The sequence below is a fragment of the Triturus cristatus genome, chromosome 2_1, assembly GCF_964204655.1.
Source record: "Triturus cristatus chromosome 2_1, aTriCri1.1, whole genome shotgun sequence".
In the NCBI taxonomy this organism is placed as follows: Eukaryota; Metazoa; Chordata; class Amphibia; order Caudata; family Salamandridae; genus Triturus; species Triturus cristatus.
In genome coordinates, this window is record NC_140581.1 from 882,839,110 (window position 1) to 882,861,505 (window position 22,396).

A 22,396-nucleotide genomic window follows, 5' to 3' on the forward strand; every position below is an offset into this window, starting at 1 on the left:
AGGTGGGGAAGTGCACCATTCCTGGCGGTACTGCAATACCTGGATGATGGATGAAAACAAAATGTGTACCATGGCTCTGTTTACGGATGTGGTCTTTTTAAACCATACTGCTTACGTTTATTAAGGATATAAGCAATGGACATTGAAACGGTTCCCTTCAGGGCCCTGTAGTCATGTCCTTAACTTTTCAGGTAAAACCACTCGCTGATTTCTGAATAGTGAGTGAGAGATCGTTAAGGTAACCATGTTGTTTCTGATTACATTTCACATGCTTTACTTCATCTTGCATTCCCTATGAGTGTTTGCTTTTACTTTTTTTTAGGCAGCATATTACTCTTATCAAGTGCATAATTTGAATTGAGCAACATCCAAGTGTTTATAGCGGGCAAAATTAGGTTGTAGCTGAAGGCAGTGCGAGTTTCTCTCATTGGGGCAGTATGGTGTTCAGTGGGGGAGAGGATTGGCACTATGGCCAGAGCTGTGGAATTTGGAACTGGGGAACAGGGTTCAGCCTTCATTACCAGTCCACCAGGCCACTCTACTGAGGGAGCATATTCCCATGCTAGACCTTACAAGGCCCCACTAGACCTTAGAAGGCTTGATGTCTTAGCACAAGCAGGTGTACCCTAGTGGTGTCAATTGTGAGTTAACCTTGAAGGCCTGTCCACCACAATCCATACTGAAGTTCATCTCCAGTCTTGCGGGCAGGCCTACGAAGCAGCACACCCTAGAGAAACAGTGACCCAGTCACTGTGACTCTGTTACTGAGGTCACATGAACCTTGAGCAGGTTAGGGCGGTGCAAACGGTGTGACCACACTGGGTACCTATTTTGGGTGGGTGCGTAGTGTTTGCAAGTATATTATGGTTTATAAAAAAACTTTCTGCCACCTTCCTGGCCTCCAGCAATTTTCAGAAACAATAAAAATGTCATGATAACTTCGGTGATTAATGTTCTTCCTAGAGAGAGATCCGAGTTTTGTCTAGTGGAAGGGCTGACTTCTGGAAAGGTAGCACAGAGGGTTAATATGCCTGCTGCAAAGAACATGTACCATGCAGATCACAAAGTGCACTGCTTTAATGGGGGGACCATGATGAATGTCATTTAATGTCAGCTGTTGATGATGGATCCCTGAACAGTGTCATGTATGTGCATCTTTGCATTGTGCTGAGGGGATTACCAGGTAATTGTTCATGCAGCTCTCTGATGGATGTCACATGCCGTTTTTCTGAGTCCCCAGATAGATCATGCAGTCTGTGTGTTCTCTTTTGTACTGCCAGTCACTGGTGTATACAACTGTGTAGCCTTGGACCGTGTCATGTATGTGCATGTAACTCCAGCAGCCCCTGGGACAGACTCCCTGTCCAATCCCCGCACTGATTGGTCTGAGCAGGCAGGAAAGAAGCCCTGCTAAGACCGGGGAGTCCGTAGGAGAAAACCTAAATGCGCATGTGTGTTTTGGTCAGCCTTAGACAGCCAGCCAAACACACATGAGCACTTAGGGAGTGGAGTGCACATAGCACTCCTCCTCCCCCCTCACATGCCTAGGTCCCGCCCCTCCCAAGATCCGGCAATTGTAAAATAAAACGATGCAAGAACATTATTTTATTTTACATTTGCTGGCTCTGAGCCCGGTAGTGGGGCGACGCTCCTCCGACATTGCGAAAGAGCCGCCACTGTTTGCCTTTAAGAAATGCAGGGATGCATTAACGTATCTTCAGATGTTAGACAGTCCCGATGTTTGTTACACTGTTGATTGTTTCCTAAACATGCCTCTATGTAGTAGGACATCGATGGAAGGATAATTATAGCTTATCAGCACAGTTCTGGGAACCGCTGTCTGTACAGCAGTGTTGGCTCCTCACTGCTGAGCTAGTGCACTTTCGCAGAGCCGTCCTTTATTGGATGGAGCTGTTTAATTCATTTTTATTATCGCCTTAGTTTTATTAACTGTTTTTATTGTATTTCATTCCTATAATAAATTGTATGGTGCTCTTATAAGATTTTTACACAAAAATCGAATAAAGGTTTATTGAATTGACTGGATATGTATACACTCTTCTGTTTAGCCAGATGCACGGATAAATAGTAAAGAAAAAGCACGATTTACCGGGTTACCAGTTAAATAGCCGCCACCTTTCCTTAATTATGTTTCTGTATCGTTGCGGTAACAAAAGTATTGTTAAAGGAGAATTTCAAGGGCCGTTCGTTTCTTGGGGCGGAGAGGAGGCTGTCTGAGACATAAAGGACCAATCACGGATGCGCTGTAATATTCTGCCGTCGCTAGGTGTGGTTTTGCCTGGCTACATAAACGCCCGAAGGCGAGGCTCCTCTCTTCTGACTCAGAGCTGCAGTGAGAAGCTTACCATCTGAAACAAAGCAAGTAAGTTTTTCATTTTTCTTCCTAGTTTGGATTACAAATTTGACATCGGAGCATGTTATTTGTGTACTTGAAACACTTTTCAGGTTCGTGGGCGGAGGCGAGCGAGTGCCCAGTCAAAACCCTGGGCGTAAAGAAGTAGGCAAAACCCAGTTGTTACATTGTTACATTTTCTTAACATGGTTTGTTGATCGTGCATCGAAACTAGGAAGTACTTCTACCCGTTATTTTCGTTTCAAAAGACACTTATTTTAAAGCGGAAAAAGCTACAAAGTATTTTGTATAAAGGCTGCACACAATCGGGAAAACTGCTGCTGTTAAACTGTGAGTCACAGGAAATGAATGCTTCATTTCGCTAAAAAAAAAAAGTATAAAATGGCCGACTGTGTGCTTAATTGGGAGCGTGGTGGGGAAGACCGCCCTCCAATAAGCGCTCGGAGTAAAGTGTATGTTTGTGATTGCCAGAGTTGCAAAGCCGTTGGCATGCAACCCGCTCTGCGGTGTGAGCTGCGGCTGCTCTGCGGAGTCGCACACCTTCTACCCCGCCTCTTCCCGAGCAGCCCGTTATAGGATGACCGTGATCGAAGCTCACGGTCAAGGGCTCCAGAAAATTTGCGAAGAGGGGTGTGTCTTTTTAAGCTTCTCCTTTTCCCCAGTCCTTCGGGAACTGGTGTTTCAAGTTCACTGAGTGCAACGAAGCATTAAGTGCTTTTTGGCTTCTTGACAGTGTCTACTAAATGGGATTTCATATGCACAGCAAACCAAGACCTGCAGCGGTGTTGGAAAACATTTACTCTGGGAACTTTCGCTGTGCATGAGGAGGAGGCGACGCGGGAAGAAGCCAGAGAAGACGCACGTCTCTTTTCACAGGTTCATATAAAGTTTATAGGAGGAACCAGAACCACCATCACAGGAACTCGTTTCCGGGAGTTCAGTGGCGTATCTTGGTTATGAGGCCATCGGACCGGCTCCTGAAGCTCTGTAGAAGCCTGGGCGTGCCATGAAGATACATGCGGGAAAGAGGTGAAATCACCTTGTGGCATATTTACAAGGGCTTTATCTCGGCTTTTTTGGCTTACAAAGCCAAAAAAGCGGAGATCAAACCAGCGCCCTATTTACAAGAGGGTGCTAACATGCATAATCGTATGTTAGCACCCTTATTCCCCAACGCCTCACTTTGCATCTCCAATGAGATGCAAAGTGGGCGTACCCAAGATGGACTACCTTGTAAATATCGTTGATGTTTACATCGGGATATTTACAAGGCAGCCCAAATGATTTTAGCACACAGACGTTTTCGGCAAAACCTAACGTCTGCTAAAATCCTGATTTAGCCATCCCTAACATAGGGGGTGGATTATGCTGATAACGACCCTGTGGGTCGTATCAGCAAGGTTATTGGCCTTTTGCAGGGAACATCGCTGGAAAACCAGCAATGTTCCCTGCAAAAGGGTGATAGCCTTGCTATCTCTGGAATTTGTATTGCCCTGGAGTAACGCATTGTTAACGCGCTACCAGGGCGATAAATACCAGAGATAGCCTGCGATAATATAATTATCACTAAGCATGGCCAGCGATAATTTTTTTTTGAAATCTCCTCTAGAGACTCTGACGAAATCTGTCTAAAAAGTAATACATATTTAGTAATGTTGAATCTAGTGGGTCATTCTGTGGTCATGGCAAAAACCCATGAATTAATTTTAATATATATATTTTTTTATCTTTGCTTTATACTACCTTCTAATGAGACCTCGCGTTCTCGGTCTTAAGTTAGTTATAGTGGAGGGTGTACCCATACCCTGCAGTAAATTTGGGAACGGGTGATGGCATCCCCTTTCCTTCTCGCTGACTTTACATCTATCCACATAATATACTTTTCAGAAGGGTATGGGTGGGTGGGTGTTAGAAGGTGGTTCTGACACTGTGGGCCGCCCGGATTGTTCGCTTTTTGAGCACCTAATTGTGGAGCTTTTACTGTGGGGGAGCCTCATAAGTTGGGACTCGCCCACAGTGAACTCGGGATGTAAGAGACTGCATGGGGATTTTACTGGTGTTCCCCTGGCTTGACCAGGCCACTGTTCAGCAGCTGGAGTAAGGGACACCGGGCTTGTTACATGCAGACACATGTGTACACGCGTGTGCACAAAGGTACGGGCTGCGCAGGGGAGATTCCTAGCGTGCGCAGTCCAGGAGCAGCTACAAAGTGAATGGTGTGGCAGGACTTATGCAGTATTGGGTAGTGACGTGAAATTGGCTTTATACCCTGGAAAGAAACATGCCAGGGAAAGTCAGTGTGTTTTACTGTGTTTTCACTTAATTATTCCCCTATGGGAATGTGGGGCCCATGGCTAGATTAACTTCCATTAGGCCTACAGATTCCAGACACGCACTTAAGTCCAATGTAGCGAATGTGAAAATAAGTATTCTGCAGAGTCCAAAGTCATATTTGTACTGCTTTTGGGTCATCCAGAACTGTCATATTTCTCTGAGCCAGCCATGACCAGACCCAGGCTGAGGGCTGACCTCAGCTGGATGGATTGATAACATTTCTTCCACAAGCTAGGGCCTCCTCTCCACGAAGAGAAGATGGGAGGGGCTACAGGCCAATCCATCAACTGCTGTCACTGGGTGCCAGGCACCTGTCTGCACCAAGGAGGGAAGGCAGCGTGAGGGTTGAGGGTTGAGGCTTCAGACATGTGGCCAGAAACCCTGGACGACACCATTTTGAACAAGCCAAGAGGCTGGACAAGGAGGGAGCAGGGGCAGGGACGTGATATGTCGCTGTTTGATAGGACCAACAGAGATTTCCTGGCAGCCCCCTACTCATCTTTTAAAAAGTGCTTGCACAGGAAGAGAAGGTCTCTCTGGGGTGTGGTCTGCTAAGGGTGAAGGTGCTGGAGCCTGGCGCAATGGGCAGTTGGAAGGAGAGACCCCCTGACTGCCCCCAGAACCCTATCAGCACCAGAAGAAGAGCCCAGGACTGGTGCACAGAAGCAGGGGCCTCTGCGCAGGGAGAAGAGAGGCCCAGATGAGAGCCTGGCGAAAGGCTGGCGCAGGGAGCCAGTGAAGACAGCACCCTGCTGAATCAGAGACCGTGAGGGCGGAGGAGAGTTCTCCCAGTGGCTGGGGCTGGTAAAGAGGAGCATGAAGCGCCCCATAATGCCTCGCCAGGCATTTGGAAATCTGACGTTTCGGTGCTTTGTGGCCCCCAGAGGAGGGGGTCACCCTCACTTGTGAAAAGGTGCTGGGGGAGCTGCTGGAGGAGCGCAGTCTTCCCCCCCCCCCCCCCCCCCAGCATGAAGAAATCTGCCATTTTGGTGCCTGGTGGCCCCCAGAGGAGGGGGTCACCCTCATGTGTGAAAAGAGGTGCAGGGGGGCTGCAGGAGCACCGCAGTCTTCCCCCAGCATAAAGAAGAACAGTCCACCCCTAAGTTTCACGGGGCATCTGAAAGAATAACCCCTCAAGGGCTCAGCCAGCCTTTAACACCTTCTAGGCTGGAATTTATGTTCTACAGCTGAGGGTGTACTATGAAGTGCATCATGGAGTGAAGGGCTGAGTTGGGGATGTCTGGAGAAGGGCATCCCCTGGAGGTGAAGTGGTGTAATTGCACCGAAATGCATTTACTACTGGTTATTTCTTTTTAGGTGGACTGAAAGTCACATGTGTAAAGTGAAGTACCTGTGTAAGGTGATGTTAAGCTAAATGGAGTTATGTTGCTGGACCTTCCTGCTAGGGGGTCTGGCTGTATTTACGTAATCCCATGCTTTTACCTGTGATTCCTTTTAAAGTGAAGAGGCGCACTGCAGTAGAAGTGTAGTTGCCAGGAGTACTTCTTTTGAAGGGACTGTAAGTCACATGTGTAAGGAGATGTCATAAACCAAGTGGTGATATGTTGCCAGACAGTCCTGCTAGGGTGTCTGGCTGTATATGCGCAATCCTGTGATTTCATCTGTGATGCCCTTAGGGGCTGTAATTCCAATGCATTCAAATGATGAACCAAGGTGATGAGTACTGTCATTCTAAAGTGTGCGTAAACATGGATTCTTGCTGCTGCGCTTAGGTAAAGACCCCAGACTGCTAGCCCTTAAGATATAGAGGTGCATACTTTATGGTCAGTAGGAGATGCTCAGTCAGGGTCATGTGTCACCAAGGCAGGTTTACCCCTTTTTAATGCTTGTTGAGGTAATGGGGTGGGTCGCCACTGGGATGGCGCCCGTGCGCAGGGCCCTCGCTCCAGGTTATGTTCAACTAACTGCATTGGGGGCAAGTTGATGTACATACATGGGAGTGGTGGTACTAGACCCCACCCCCCTGCGGGAGGGGTGGAGATGTTATGCAATGTCACAAAGTAATTCCAACAGCTTATGTATATTTGTAAATTGGTGCATAGTATTGAGTAGTGTGTGTGTGTTTAATAAATGTACTCTTACTTTTATAAAGCAAAGTACAGACTGGACAATCAATTATTGAGTTATTTTTGTGCACCTGCAAATGGCGATTACTAGCCCACACCACCTCCCTTGAGTAAGCCTCAGACTGCTCTGCAACGCTACCCTCTGAGAGTCAGGCGCTACAATTGGGTGTTTGGTTCCCAGTGAAGGACAAATGTAGTCATGTTATTTGTGCAGGCCTCAAAGATGCTGCCTTGTTTTCCAACATTGGTGGCTAGCGGCGGGAAACGTAGTATCCCATTCTGGTGTGCATTTATAGCATTTGATAAGTCCAGTTTTGCCACACATTACCTATGCAGTAATGAGCAAATGGAAGAGCGCAAGGCTCTGAGAAAGGTTCAACGTTTTGGTTATGTGAACTAAAGGTATGGGAAAGGAAAGCCCCGCGCCCATATGTTTCATGTGAAGTTAATATGGTTTGAATGTAAGCTGTATTGATATGACCGCGCTATGTTGATTATAATGTGCTAGCGGGATGGTGCTTTCCAGGAAATGATTGCATACAAATGTTCTAAGCGACATTGTACACCTTTGAACCCTAACACTGCATACATTACACCTGCATGAGGAGGGTGTCTCCTCAAGAGATAGGGACAGCAACTGATGGGGGTGTAGGGGTGGATTGACCTTCAAGGGGGACAGGAGAAGTAGGTGTCCTGGGAGGTTCCTGCGCTTTTTAAGGGCAGGGAGGGTTTCCACAGGAGGGGCCTCAGATATCCTTCCCCCACTGGAAGTTTCTTGCTAATGGCGCAGGCCAAAACCACTGGAAGGGTGGGGCAAGAGGTTTCTTTACCCCGGGTAGTAGCGCCCAAGGGGTTCCCATGGTGGGGGACCCCATGAAACTTTTCCCACGGTGGGAGGAGGGTGTGGTAGAGTTGTGTCCGGCAGGTCCCCCAGGTTAACTGGTGGGGAGGTGAGCAACCCAGGGGTGGCCCCTGGTAGTGGGTGGCCCCAAAGGAGGGTAGTTCTTGAATGATGGTGTGTGGTGGTAGCCCCTAGGTACCCTAGGTGGGCTAGGTAACTGACCCAGTGGAGATCTGAGTGGGGGCGATGTGCTCCCTAGTTTCCAGGGGAAGGGTTAGTGGTGGACCCTGAGGTGTCGGGGTCGGGTGGCCGGTGACCAGTCCGGTAGGTCCGGTGGGACTTGGACCCAAGGACCAGGAGCAAGGGGGTGTTCCCTTAGCTCGAGGCAGGAGGTGGACTTCTGTCAGGTACTACCACCCTGAACACAGGTGGGGCCTATCTTAAGTGAAGGGACCCTGTGTTTCGCGAAGGGGTGGTGCAGGCCTAGCCAGGATCTTTAGGGTCCCTGGCTGAGAGTGGTAGTACTACCCTGAAGGCAGTTGGGGCCTATCTTAAGTGAAGGGACCCTGCTCTTCATAAGGGGTGGTGCAGGCCATCCAGGGACCATGTAGGTCCCTGGGCGGTCTCCCAAGGCGCTTCAGGGAGACCGGGGAGAGCCATGAGAGGTGGGCCTGGGTCTAGCTAACTCGGGGCCCACAGGCTCTCTAAGGGTACTCTGGGAGGAGAGCGCGCCTCTCGGAGGGAAGGGTACATAGACCCTGTTCTCGCAGCGGAGAGCAAGGAAGGGGTCTAGGTTCCCGGGGTAGTTTCCGGGTGGAGCTACTGATCGGGGGGGGGAATGAGCTGTAGGATGTCTGATGAGGCACCCTCAATGTTCCTCCCTGGCACTGCCAGTGTGGTGGTGAGGCCGGTCTGAGGTCCTATCAGGGAGCCAGGCCAGTGGCCAAAGGGTGCTTTTCTGTGTGGTGAAGCACAATTGGCTGTGCTTTCTTTAGGGAAGACAGTCATCCTGAAAGGGTGGTGGCAGCAGAATGACTTCAACGGGAGGGTGAGGGTCCAGAGAGGTTGCATCTTTGGGGTGCAAGGACCAAACGGGGAGAGGGTAGTGGTTGGAACAAACTCTGCAAGGGAGACAAGCTAGTGACCCAGGGGATGGGATTTAGACCTATCCCAGAAGACCGCATCAGTGCTGAGGCACTAGACCCTTGTCCAGAGAAGTGGTAGGCATAGTGTTGCATGCCCAAGGGCAAAGGTGAGCCTGGTTAGGCTGAGTCCATGTAGACCGTGAGTGACCTAGAGGTATCTAACCTAGAGCCCGGATGGTTCTTAGGGTAGTCTGGGATCCCTGTCATGGGTGGAGATTTCATGGATGGGAGGAGTAGGTGGTCTAAGCGGATAACTGGTCAGTAAGGGGGGTCTGGTCAGAACCCCTTATAACTAGTTATCGCTGACTACGGGAAGTGAACACATGTAGAGTGGCTACTTCTTCCCTGTATGAATCAGCTGGGCGCGGCGTGTGTTAGAAGGTGGTTCTGACACTATGGGCCTCCTGGATTTTTCGCTTTTTGAGCACCTAATTGTGGAGCTTTTACTATGGGGGAGCCTCATAAGTTGGGACTCACCCACAGTGAACTCAGGATGTAAGACTGCATGGGGATTTTACTGGTGTTCCCCTGGCTTGACCAGGCCATTGTTCAGCAGCTGGAGTAAGGGACACCGGGCTGGTTACATACAGACACATGTGTACACGCGTGTGCACACGTGTACGGGCTGCGCAGGGGAGATTTCTAGCGTGCGCAGTCCAGGAGCAGCTACAAAGTGAATGGTGTGGCAGGACTTATGCAGTATTGGGTGGTGACGTGGAATAGGCTTTATACCCTATAAAGAAACATGCCAGGGAAAGTCAGTGTGTTTTACTGTGTTTTCACTTCATTATTCCCCTATGGGAATGTGGGGCCCATGGCTAGATTAACTTCCATTAGGCCTACAGAATCCAGACACGCACTTAAGTCCAATGTAGCGAATGTGACAATAAGTATTCTGCAGAGTCCAAAGTCATATTTGTACTGCTTTTGGGTCATCCAGAACTGTCATATTTCTCTGAGCCAACCATGACCAGACCCAGGCTGAGGGCTGACCTCAGCTGGATGGATTGATAACCTTTCTTCCACAAGCTAGGGCCTCTTCTCCATGAAGAGAAGATGGGAGGGGCTACAGGCCAATCCATCAACTGCTGTCACTGGGTACCAGGCTGCACCAAGGAGGGAAGGCAGCGTGGGGGATGAGGCTTCAGACATGTGTCCAGAAACTCTGGACGACTCCATTTTGAACAAGCCCAGAGGCTGGACAAGGAGGGAGCAGGGGCAGGGATGTGATGTGTCGCTGTTTGATAGGACCAACAGAGACTTCCTGCCAGACCCCTACTCAACTTTTAAAAAGTGCTTGCACAGGAAGAGCAGGTCTCTCTGGGGTGTGGTCTGCTGAGGGTGAAGGTGCTGGAGCCTGGCGCAATGGGCAGTTGGAAGGAGAGATCCCCTGACTGCCCCCAGGACCCTATCAGCACCAGAAGAAGAGCACAGAACTGGTGCACAGAAGCAGGGGCCTCTGCGCAGGGAGAAGAGAGGCCCAGAAGGAGAGCCTGGCGAAAGGCTGGCGCAGGGAGCCAGTGAAGACAGCACCCTGCTGAATCAGAGACCCTGAGGGCGGAGGAGAGTTCACCCAGTGGCTGGGGCTTGTAAAGAGGAGCAGGAAGCACCCCATAATGCCTCACCAGGCATTTGGAAATCTGCCGTTTTGGTGCTTTGTGGCCCCCAGAGGAGGGGGGTCATCCTCACTTGTGAAAAGGTGCTGGGGGAGCTGCTGGAGGAGCGCAGTCTCCCCCCTACCCCCCCCCCAAGCACGAAGAAATCTGCCATTTTGGTGGCCCCCAGAGGAGGGGGTCACCCTCATGTGTGAAAAGAGGTGCAGGGGGGCTGAAGGAGCACCGCAGTCTCCCCCCCAGCATAAAGAACAGTCCGCCCCTAAGTTTCACGGGGCATCTGAAAGAATAAACCCTCCAGGGCTCAGCCAGCCTTTAACACCTTCTAGGCTGGAACTTATGTTCTACAGCTGAGGGTGTACTATGAAGTGCATCATGGAGTGAAGGGCTGAGTTGGGGATGTCTGCAGAAGGGCATCCCCTGGAGGTGAAGTGGTGTAGTTGCACCGAAATGCATTTACTATTGGTTATTTCTTTTTAGGTGTACTGAAAGTCACATGTGTAAAGTGAAATACCTGTGTAAGGTGATGTTAAGCTAAATGGAGTTATGTTGCTGGACCTTCCTGCTAGGGGGTCTGGCTGTATTTACGTAATCCCATGCTTTTACCTGTGATTCCTTTTAAAGTGAAGAGGTGCACTGCAGGAGAAGTGTAGTTGCCAGGAGTACTTCTTTTGAAGGGACTGTAAGTCACATGTGTAAGGAGATGTCATATGCCAAGTGGGGCTATGTTGCCAGACAGTCCTGCTAGGGTGTCTGGCTGTATATGCACAATCCTGTGATTTCATCTGTGATGCCCTTAGGGGCTGTAATTGCCATGCATTCAGATGATGAACCAAGGTGATGAGTACTGTCATTCTAAAGTGTGCGTAAACATGGATTATTGCTGCTGCGCTTAGGTGAAGACCCCAGACTGCTAGCCCTTAAGATATAGAGGTGCATACTTTATGGTCAGTAGGAGATGCTCACTCAGGTTCATGTGTCACCAAGGCAGGTTTACCCCTTTTTAATGCTTGTTGAGGTAATGGGGTGGGTCGCCACTGGGATGGTGCCAGTGCGCAGGGCCCTCGCTCCCGGTTATGTTCAGCTAACTGCATTGGGGGCAAGTTGATGTGCATACATGGGAGTGGTGGTACTAGACCCCACCCCCCTGCGGGAGGGGTGGAGATGTTATGCAATGTAACAAAGTAATTCCAACAGCTTATGTATATTTGTAAATTGGTGCATAGTATTGAGTAGTGTGTGTGTTTAATAAATGTACTCTTACTTTTATAAAGCAAAGTACAGACTGGACAATCAATTATTGAGTGTTATTTTTGTGCACCTGCAAATGGCGATTACTAGCCCACACCACCTCCCTTGAGTAAGCCTCAGACTGCTCTGCAACGCTACCCTCTGAGAGTCAGGCGCTACAATTGGGTGTTTGGTTCCCAGTGAAGGACAAATGTAGTCAAGTTATTTGTGCAGGCCTCAGATGCTGCCTCGTTTTCCAACAGTGGGGCTCTAGTGAACGACTACTTTCAGGATCTCAATCTGGACGCGGCCAAAGTGTTTTCAACCCTCTGAGATACTTTTAGCCCTTAAGGAATATAAAAGAAAACCAGTTAATCGTGCATTTTAATGTATACTGAGCCAGTAACTTAGCTCGAAATACAAAACAAGTTAAATAAGATTTTACATGGTGCTGCTAATCTCTAATAATCTAAAATAAAAGGAATGGTTTATTTAAAGAACTTGGGGCAGTAGCAGTGAAAAGCAGACAATAGAATTATTTTCAAATACACATAGAAATAAGGTGATTTTATAAGTAAGTATTTAAGAAAGTGTAGATAAGCTGGGACTGAGTCACATGCTCAGCCCCTGTGTCATTAAAGTATTCCCTGGCGTGTGATTAACTCTGACACTGCCTTTCAGAAACCCCTTCTCAAATGAACCTCTACCCATAATCATTAATTGGTATTGTAGCTGGTATTGTACCATTTTTATAATGCTTTTCCACCTCTTGAGTCCTCAAGGTACACTCCTAGTGGGTGAACCGTGTCTGACCCTTACTTACAGTGCACGTGTAGACGGGTGTTGGTTGCTGTGTCATCGTAAGTGTATAGTTTTCATGTTGAGTGTTAAAGAAAAATGTTGCAGCTGGATGTAAACACTCCCACTCTTAAAGTGTTATAAAAAGGTGAGTTTCATTGCCATTCAAGTTAGTGTGTGTCCCCTTTGTTAATGATCTGAATCCCAGTGACTTTACATTGATTATTCTTTATGCACACGAGATCCACGGTTTGCATGGCAGGACAAAATAAGTTTCCCTCTGAAAGGGACATGGTTGTCAGTCCTGGCACAACCACAGGTGTACCTCAGGAAGCACTGTTAAGCCAACAGTAACTTGATTTGAGTCCACCCAAGAGCAAAAGAAACGCGACCCCTGGAGGCGCTGTGCACCAACAGTAGACCACTTTAGAGAATCCACCTAAAAGCAGTAGACGTTTCAGGACCCCAGAAGCACATTTACCCCACAATGCGACAATTACTACATATCTGTGGTGAAACCAGCTAAGTTGGGTGCACTCAATTGTTGCAGCTAAATAGAACACACAAATGGACCTATGCTTATTACTTTGCAATCTCAGTCTGGTATGCACTTTCAACCTTTTTCTCCCAATATCTTTCTGATATATTCTATCTTCACATCTCACACACCCCTCCCCCTGTACATCTCTGTACTTCCTTGTGTTACCTCTCATTCACCATACCCTTTATCTCTGTCCATACCTGTAAATGCAATATTTATTCTTCTTGCGCTGTCAACGTTTCAGTTATGTACACACTTTTCACCAACTTTCATATAAAATGTTATTTATAATGGTCACATATGACCCTTGCCCTGGGCACTAAGGAGACGCTAATGACTTCATAGGCATCAAAACTGAATACACTTATGACCCTTTGACATGCAGCCTGCAGCCTCAACTCCTGAGCACTCAACTGGTGATGAACAGCCAGCTAACTAGAGGTATCTCAATTCACAGTATGCACTACACAAGACTCATATAAGCTATTGAAACACAAGAGCATACAGGCATGAAAGGGAAAATGTGAAACATAAACAGGGACCCAATCGCTCACATGGAGATGGTTTTGGAAATGGTCGTTAATCTGTCTTAAATAACTATCCCATCATTTCATTAAGTGCAGACTGAGGTCACACTGATCTGACTGCCTCCACCGTGTTCAAGGGGAACACCTTTTCTCCAAGGCAAAGGTTTCAGGTGTTTGACATGACCATGTGGCCCCTCGCTAACTTATTTAGAGGAGTAGATCCTGTGCCAGGCCATGTCAGAGAAAATCCTACTTCAGCAGATGAAGCCTCAACCATCTGAGGAATAAAACGAAAGCAATAATAATGTCATAAAAATGACATAAAACAATTCTGAGATTTACATTGGAGTAAACTAAAACTAATAACGCAAAATGAATGTAAAATCAATGTTGCTGCGCAGGCGGAAAGGAGAAAGCACAGAACAGTTGCTGTTAGAAGGAAGGAAGCTAGTGTGCAGGATCTTCCTGGCACTCTGTGATCAAGGCACCACACACAGGCAGGCTCCCCAGCTGGGAGCCCGCTTTGAGACACTGTCTGGCTGAATAATATATGTATCTTAATGCAGTTACCTCTGCGTTGATTACACTGTCTGTCCCCTGGCAATGCTGCATGACACATGAATTTGTCACTCACTCCATCCATTCCTTCCTGCAAGGAGTGAGAAATGTTTGTGCTGCGGAGCATTTTGCCTGTATTTCGCCCTTTTTAAATTTGCGGCACGCAAATGCGTAACTAAGCAGAAACGCCTGAAGTTTAGATTTGCGAACCATGGATAAGAATTTGTCCTCCCCGCAGAGTATACTTCTCCAACCAAATACATAGCCAGGTGTTGCTGTACCTGTATGGCCCAGATGCTGGAAGGCCAAGCTCAATTTCACCAGAAGGAAAATAGGCCAATAAAATTGCATGCGGGTTGGCCTGCAAGTGCCACCCAGACCCTGATGAACCCCTCCTATGGCACAAGGGACCGTGGCATTCATTCCCTCCTGCCAATAGCCTCCTCTGACACCCTCCCCACTGCTGCCTATTACATGGCCCCCACTTCATTTTGCCCACAGAATGGGGAGTCCACATGTGGATTTGGACCCAGTTGTTGCAGTTCCACTTGTTCCTTTATTCCAGGGCACATGACTTGGAATAGCTTGACTTGGGTGCAAGAATGCATGGTAGAGATGCTCATTCCGAACATGCTGGTTGCCCCACATTTACATTCGGCCTACTCGCAGGAGGAGCCTGCGTATATTGTGGTTTCCAGTGAAAAGATAGCACCGTGGGCAAACTTGGTTGGATGACCATGCTTTTCTCCCACTTCAAAGCAGTTTGTTCCAGTTTCTGAGTAACTTGAGATGTACTTATGATGTTGAAATCTTGGGAGTTGTGATTTGCTTAACATGCGGTATAATATTCGTGTAAAGGCCTCCTCTTATTTACCTGATGGGTAGATTTGCTATTAGAACCTGAATCTCTAGGTATTTTGATGGCTAGCTCCCAAAACTATTGGAGACCTACTACATGTTACTTAAGGCTCTGTCCCAGTGTTGGGTGCACCATAAACATGATGTATGCAGGTAATCTGGCAAATGGAATTAAGTTGCTGTCCGCCTCCACTCACGAATGCTGAACATCTAATTGCAGATTCTTAACATGAACATATAATTTAAAAACGTCACCTTCGTGGGGGGGGGGATCTAATTCCTACTTTAGGTCTGTCATCCCTTTTAATCTCTATATGCTTTGCCTTAATAAAAGCACACACACGGCATGGTGAACAAACGAGATCAAGTTGCGCACACCCACTTGTGTTTTATGCAATTTGTCATGTATAGATTTGCCAACATAGTAGTCATAAAGTACAAACACAGATGTTTCTGGCATCCTTGGAGTTTAATACTTAATAGAATGGAAAGAACCTTCTACGACTTCATTGATAGCTGGTAAGGTTCTACATAATTATCTCTTATTTTCTTCTCTTTTAGCCTCACTGTTTTAGTCCCAAAAACCTCTTACCATTAACACACCAGCTAAACAAATTTAGGTTTAATTTTACTCCACAATGTAATAACTTGAAAGGGCCATTGATACAGACCAATGCTTATAAATGTAAAAAATGCGGTTCGGCACCCATTGTCTCCATGCTTTTTTTTCTTTGCTACTGCTCCGCTATCTTTTTAACATATACATACATGGACAACTTTTTAAAAACATGTATACATGAGCACATTATTTGCAGAAGCAAATCTTCCTGAGATGGCATCAAGGCTCAATTCTCCCCACATGTTCATATACTCCCCTAAATTTGGAGCTGGTTTAACTCTGATCCTATACTTTCAGCTACTTCCCAATCAAATACTTATCTGTGCTATCTATACTCTGGTAGTTCTACATTTCCAATCCAGTGTATTGGAAGTCGTTGACTGTCCAGTACCAAACGGATGTGAATGTATGTCTTATTTTCTCTTTCCTGGGCGTTCTATGCTGACCCAAATACAATCCTTTGTATAGTTATCATCTATACCTCCCACTCCAACTACTCAACATCAAAAACCACCTCTTCCGGGGGTTTAGGGGGTTTGTTTCTCTATTTCATTGGGTACTATTGCAACTGTATTGCTCTCAATTTGTCCTATTTTGCTCTAGAAAGTGTCAAAGTCATGTCTGTACATCTTTTTTTGCATGAGTTGCTGGGTGGCAGTGCTCTGCATTATCTTTATTTGACAATCTGTTTAAAAAAAAAAAAAAACGCCTCTTCCAATATTTCACTGCAAGAGCTAAGGACTGTTTTGGGTGAATCGATTTTGCATGCCTCCTGCAACACCTGGATGTCCTACCTAGAGGGATGAATATTTTGGAGAACCATTAGGTGTATTAACCCATGTAAACTGTGCACTTTTAAACCTAGCATCACCTAATAATGTCTTAACTTGCATACATGCCCCATGCCACCCTGTTCAACAAGGGAGTATGGTAGTCTTTTACCTGTCTCAACTGTCATCATGTAATACAAACTAGACATCTCATATTTGCTGGATTGAAGTCCTCGAACCACTCCAAATGCCCCAGACTCAGTTGACTTCTGGGGGAATCCATGCTACGTTAATTGAGCCTCCTCAATTTCTGTGCCTTGCATTGAGTCTGAGTCTCTTCAAATGTAAGATGCTTTCCCTTGATAGGTAACAAACATCCATCATTACCTCTACTTTCAAACTCTGCTTACCTCGTCACCCCCTAGCTCACCCTAGGCAATCCAGTATTTCTGTTAAAAAATTCCATAGAGCTCATCCCTCACAGTGAGGGGGTTGTATTCCACACCATGAACAGCTGTTACGGTGTGAGGAGATTCCAGTAATGAAGCATTCCACCTTTGATGGGTGAGGGATATCCTCCTTAAAAAGGAAAATTCTCCTGTAGTTGAGTTACATTTCCTATTTCTCTTCTCTTCTACCCACTTGTTTGAGTGTTACCATTTCCTGCATTGGCCATTTAATACCTGCAGCCTTTCTCTTGTTCACTTGACTGGGTGTAGCTGACAGTTGGGATTTGTGTATTCCTCCTAGATAGTCACACAATAGAGCTTAGGTACACCTGGATGGGTCATCACTGGCAGGATGGGAGGAAGGAGCTGGATACAGCCCTACTTGCACTTGAATAGATTGTTTATTGCCTCCATAAAAGGGCTGAACACCCCCTGTAGTTAGTCTGAAGCCATGGAAGGCAGGAAACCTGTGCACCTGTGCACTTCAAAAGGAAAACCTCTAGAAGCTTCTGCAAAAGAGGCATCAAGTAAACATATTGAACCTCACACACCAACTCTTCAGTGCACTTCTGGACCTGTGAAGACTGTGGCAGGAAAGACTGCTGTGCTGCTGAAAGGACTGCCGCAGGTCAGATGGATTGGACCTTGGATTCACTCTGGAGGCCCTGAGTTCTGCTAAAGGCTTGTCTGCTGGCCTCCTGCTTAGAGCCACAGCGACATAACCAGCTCACAATACACTAAATCAGAATCCAGGTGGAGTAAGTCCCTGACCTCCAAGTGGTGTTTCCCTGGTCCTGAATCCTTGGTGTTACTTCAGTGAGGCTAAATTGAAGTTTTTGGGCTCTTCAGTACAGCAAATGGGCCAGTTGGGGCTGAAACCAGGCCAATCGCACAGCCCACAAACTCGAATTTCCATCAACCTGATTTGGTGCCACAGCATTTATTTCCCTCGCTCGTAGTGCCACTGCGAAGCTCTGGCCCGCCCGCTCTTGAACAGCCGGATCTTTGTGCTACAGTGACGACCAACTGCAGCACAAGGCCTGCTGTTCGCGCTACATCGATGCCTGTCTGCAATGCTCCTCTAGTCCTTGCGGTTCCCCCCCACTGTGAACGGGACTCTTCATGCTGGACTGAGAAGGTAACATTTTAGCAGGACAAACCTGGTCATTGTATCTGAGCTGCAATCCATCACAGTCAGCCTGATCTTGTGACTTTATCCTGGTCTTGCACGACGAGATTGCCATGAGTGGCGCTTTGGGCTTTTTGGTGCTTTTTTCATCTACATCTTTAAAATTGCACATCTTCGGTTCTATTGATTGGTTTTTAGTCTTGATCTATTAATTAAATTCTATTCTATTTGCCTAATTTGATGAGGGCTTTTTCTTGTGTTTTCATGTTATTACTGTTTGACGTGCTGCATAAATACTTTACACATTGTCATTAAGATAAACCTGACTGCTCTCCTCCAAGCTACCTGAGGATTGAGCACCTGTTAATTTGGGGTTTTTCTTGTCTGACCCTGGCAAGGATTGTAGTTGCTGTGTTGCTCGGATTTGAATTTGCTTTAAAGTAATGGAAAGTCTAGAGGCGTTTAGCAAAACAGGAACAAGTTGGTTTAATTGAATGCAGCGGCTGGGAGAGTCTTGACCGAATGCATCTGAGGTCTTTCTGTGTACATAGTTTTGACTGGTTTTAGACACATCTTGTGACGTACAACTAAAACAATTTCTGCATTCTTGAAAAGCATCTCCGTTGTAAATTAGCATGTTTGGGTATCTGATCAGGACACAAATGGATCTTGACCTGTGGTAGAGTATTTGTGGGCCAGTGTGTATGCGTCCAGATATCCAGAATGAGGGACAAACCATCAATCTGTGTGGTGTGCATGCCACGCCCCTATGATCTGAGTGTTTCTATCTACATGTGGTATCTAGCTTTGTGGTATGTTTGGGGAATGCAAGCCTTTGGCCAAACCTGGTTTATTGGGTCTGTTGCCAAGGACCAGTTTGTGGTGCAACTATGGGACTGTGGGATCGATCAGGGTTTTCCCTGGGCATAGGTTTCTCTTTGGGTTGAAACCCCATCTGTGACCTGTCATTTGATAGGTGTGGGTTGTAGGGCCTGTCTGACCACGAATCTGACTCTGGGTTGATGGGGAGGTCACTTTGGGGAAATCTGACGGTGCGGTTCACCTGAACCCCTGAAAATATTCTAGTCACTGGTCTCATTTTTATTAACATTCTTAATAGTTTGTCTATTTGTCATAGCCTACATTGGTATTGTTTTTACTGATATTGTCAGTTATGCATTCCTAGATCATGACTTGCACTGACATTGCTTTTACTGGTAACATTGTCATTTGTACGTCAACTATGGCATACATTAAAATCATTACTGTCTGTATAAGTGAGGCTGTGTAGGCTTGGGTGAGTTCGCACACTGACATTGCGCATTTATTGGTATTGCTGTTGTCAGGCCGGCACATAACACAATACTCATTGACCTCATATTTACCCATTCCAACAGCTGCTTAAATAGTGTTACCCCTTCCCACACCAGTAATGCAGTTTCTCACAGTGGGTGTCTTCTGTCTTCAGGATATAAAATGGGGGTAATAATAATCTAGACTATATGGAAGCCTATGCATGATCTATATTCCTAGGTATTTAAGGAATTCTTCTTGGCATTCCAAAATTAAATTAGGTAGCCAACTGGCTTTTTATGTGCTGTGTTCCCAGTGGGCATAGGTTTGATTTCTGCCAATTTGTAACCAAGCCCAACTAATTAGTAAATCTGTGTGGTTGAGTCCAGAGCTGTGGCATTGCCTGTAGCTGGTCCTTCAAATATGCCAAGGTGTCATTTCATGACCAGATGACATGCATGCTATTTGCAAACTTAACTCTCCCTTCATGCATAGCATAAACTGGAATGTAGCCACCAGTGAATCTATTACTCTGAAGCAGACACCCAGGCCATATTTCACATTCTAGCTTCCACTTCTCAGAAGAATGCATTTAATACTAACCGTGGCACACTGAAGAGTGTAACCGTTTAATCAATTTTCAAATAATGAGACAGATGAACTGTTCAAGGGCTGTGAATAGAAACTGCCATCCCACTCTACTGAAGGCCTTCTCCATTTCTAAGAAAGCCAGCGTGTACTCCCATCTGCTGTTTCTTTGAAATGCATTACATTCATGAGCCTCTGCAGATTTAACATTGTGTCTCTATTTGAGACCAAGACTGGCTGATGTTTTCAGGAGGGCTCAATCACCGCCATCCTTCTGGATGCAGTTGCCTTGCTCAGGACTTTGAATCAACATTAACCATCATTAATGACCAGTATAAATTACATTCTCAGATGTTTTTACAGCTCTGGGAGCACCACAGTTAGGGCTTCCCTCGTAGTTGGCATGATTCCATCCTTAGCCACTTCAGTATACACTTCTAGCAGCAGTTCAGCATATTCCTTGCAAAACCCATAAGGGAGCCCATCTTTGTCCAATGTTTTTCTACAGTTCCGGTCTTTAAAAAAATCTAGCAGCTCTTGCCTAAATAACAATATCTCAAGCATGTCTCTTTAGTTCTCAGTAGAATGTGGTAGTGAAGCAGCCCTCCAATGTCTCTTAATTTCTTCATCACTGGGAACAGACGGGACCTTTATCAGTGAAGCATTTGATATATATCATCCTACATTATCGTATCTCCCTGCTATCTTTCACCGCATGTTAAATATTTTTTCAAGAGGTTTCACTCTCAGGTAGCCATGATAGCAGTCTACTGGTTTTATCCCTCTTTGTATGTACGGTCTATATGCTGCACAGATGAACTTATCTAGCCTATTATATGCTCCTGGAACCAGGTCTCCTGAACTAGCTTAGCTTCTCAAGCAGGTTAACTTTATAAATGCACCTCCAGGTGCCTTAATTCAGTTCTGAATCTTTCAGAATCCAATCTGATTGTTTGTGCACGCCATACATTTTACCCATACAAAATCCTTGAATCACAACGGTCATAGTATCCCATTCACTCAACACCAACACTTAACCCACCTAGTTGCAAAATAGGATGGAATATTTGCATGCTGGTTTGGCATTAACCCATCAGTTCCTCCATGCAGAAAGTCCACATGTATCCACAACGTGTCTGCTCTGTGAATATTCAAGTCATAGGGGTGAATGGTCGAAGAGGGCCCTGTCAAGATAGTCACAATTCATGCTCTTCACAAGCTTCACACTTGCAGCAGAGGGTAGTCTCCTCCTAACACATAGGCAATCCCATGACTGGGATATTGTAATTGAGTATGGGACTTTCACTGCACTATGATATATCAAGGGGTCCAGGAGACAGTTCAAAGCCCCCACTCACAGGAGAGGTACCACCAAGTACAGGGAACAGCTTGCAGCGTTTTCTGAAAGAACAGCATATATATCCAGTCTGATGCATACATATTCATGAGGTCAATTTCCTGGACATTTAGATCCACTGTTGACAAAAAACTCTGGTCTTCCTTTTCTCGCTGTACTCTATACATCCAAATGGGACATATGCAGTTCATATTGTCAGTTGCTGAGACTAATAAAGCTGGCCCTAACTTTTCTTAGCTAGTTTAATATTTTTGTGGGCAACTGTTGTATAAAAGTAATTTCCACCCCATGTAGCCTCATATATGAATAACCTCTGTATCTCTTACGTTCGTCATTCAGCCTCTTTAGATTCCAAATAATAGTGCCACTTCAGTGCTGGCTTTGCTCAGTGCCACATGGGAAAGGAATAAACTATTTGTCCCTATCCTAATCTTATCACCACCTCCCTCTGAACTGTGTTGTAAAATGAAGCCTTAGCTATACTACTCTTCCCTACCGAACCCTTCCTTCCCCTTACCTCAACCCGCTCTGGGCAATGAATCCAAGCTATATCATTGAGGAGACCAAACAAGGTGGAAAACAGCTTGTGTTCTCTTCTGGAGTGAGTTGCTCCTGGCAGTTCAGAATGGAATAATCCCATGAGGAGCATGGTCAGTACTGTTGTGTATTTGTAAAATGCACCGCTAGGGTAACCTGGTGCTGAGCAGCTCTCTTCCAAGCCCTCCCTTGGGTCCGCTGGTTAATTGAAAAGCCAGGTCTTCAACTTCTTGTGGAATTCATGATAAAAGGAGGCTCTGTGGAGTTGGATGTTCCACGCTTTACAAGTGATGTAAGAACACCTGCCTTGATCTGTTTTTCCATGCGTTGGATGTGTGTAAGTAGGAGTCAAGTGAAGTTGCCTGGGTGGTTGGTGGAAGGACATAAGATTATGGAGGTAGGTGGGGAATATGTGGGGAATATGTGTATGTCTGAGGAGTTTCAAATGAGTTTATTATGACACTGAGAGTAGCTCCACTATGATGAACAGTTTCATTAGCATTGTTGCTGTACCCTTAAAGAACTGCATTCTAAAAAGGAGTCAAAAGGTAACTTTCAGTTTGAAAGTCTTGAATGTAAGAGGCGAACACACAAATTATTGCATAGTAGATACTTTTGCTAAATGCATTGCATGTTTAGGAAAGCTTTTGTGCACACAGTTTGTGAACAAAAATGCAGTAACTCCACATTTTATCATGACGGCAAAGTAAAACAAATAAATGCCTATAGATTAGTTATTAGCCCGAGT

General features: G+C 46.2%; 1 protein-coding gene across 1 annotated transcript in view; it reads left to right on the plus strand.

The window, feature by feature from the left end:
• Nucleotides 1-1,715: 1,715 nt before the first annotated feature.
• Nucleotides 1,716-22,396, plus strand: part of LOC146866031 (annexin A1-like) — a 106,228-nt gene continuing 85,547 nt past the window's right edge. The window contains exon 1 of the mRNA XM_085633051.1: nt 1,716-2,383. The gene's annotated coding sequence lies outside the window, so the exon portion shown is untranslated. The remainder of the gene's footprint in view (nt 2,384-22,396) is intronic.